Genomic DNA, 1,182 nt, shown 5'->3' on the forward strand with positions numbered 1-1,182 from the left:
TGGCAACTATTGTAATTTTCTATTATTCCCTTCACAAAACTACCCTGCCACCAGCCACATCCTCAGTGCATTTCTCCTTCACAGAGAAAATTGAGGCTTTTAGCCATTACTGCAAACGCTTGCCTTTCTACGAACTCTGACCCAGCTCCAAGGATACTCTAGCATCTCCTGTTAAATATATTGCTACAGCCCTCTTCAGCCCAATGCCTCTCTTTAACTATGCCTTATCTTTCTCCTTCTTTTGTAAACAAGCTGTTTAGAAACAGGGCTTAAATTTACTAACATATTTAGAGTCTCCTTTTAAATTTCAATCTACAGCAAAGTGACTTCTCTCCCCATCATCTTTGAGGGAAATGTTCTGATTAAGTTCTTCAATTACCTCCTAAATGTCAAGCTGGGAAATCTCTCCAACCCTCATTACACTTGAAGTCTCTAGATCAGTTTTTTTTTTTATTCTTAGAGATTCAAATTATGTATATTTCTTGTATAAAACTGATGCTTTCCACTGAAGAAAACTTTTTATATAAAAAGGGAATGAAAGGAAAGTATATATACATATCCCACTGCTCATGTTAAAGCAATATTTAAGATTTTCTTATATTTTTTCTCATGTTATTTCTATGCCTATATTTTGTATAAGTGAACATTATGCTCTTGTTTAATGCAATATAGATATTTTCCTATATTAAATAGTCTTCAAAATAATTTTAAGGTTGTATGATATTCCATACTATTAAAAAATTATTTAATTATTTCACAGTTGTTGTATATTGCAATTTTGCTTCATCATTTTACTTTGTATATTAGTTTACTTTTTAAATAAATGCACTTTCCTTTTACTGTTTACTTCCTGGGGCCAGTGGAGCACTGGTACACTGTCTCTCAAAAGGGAAATATAAAAAAGGTCCATGGTGTAGTAATCTTACCATGATTACGGTCAATTTCAAATTCCCAACAAAATACTATTAAATACTGTATAACATTGGAAAGATATGCTCAGAATCTGCCAAAAACAATAAGGTCCAGCTTACCACTCAGTGGTCTTTCTGTCCATATTCAAACACCAGTATGTTCTTTGAGACCCCAAAGCTTAGGATCTGGTAAAAAGAAAAGAAAATCAAATCTCTAGGACCAACTATACTGTACAGTGGTTGAGTTGTATATATGTTGTCAGGGCTTTAT

Source organism: Chinchilla lanigera, unplaced genomic scaffold (assembly GCF_000276665.1).
Source record: "Chinchilla lanigera isolate Chin_1 unplaced genomic scaffold, ChiLan1.0 scaffold00083, whole genome shotgun sequence".
Classification (NCBI taxonomy): domain Eukaryota; kingdom Metazoa; phylum Chordata; class Mammalia; order Rodentia; family Chinchillidae; genus Chinchilla; species Chinchilla lanigera.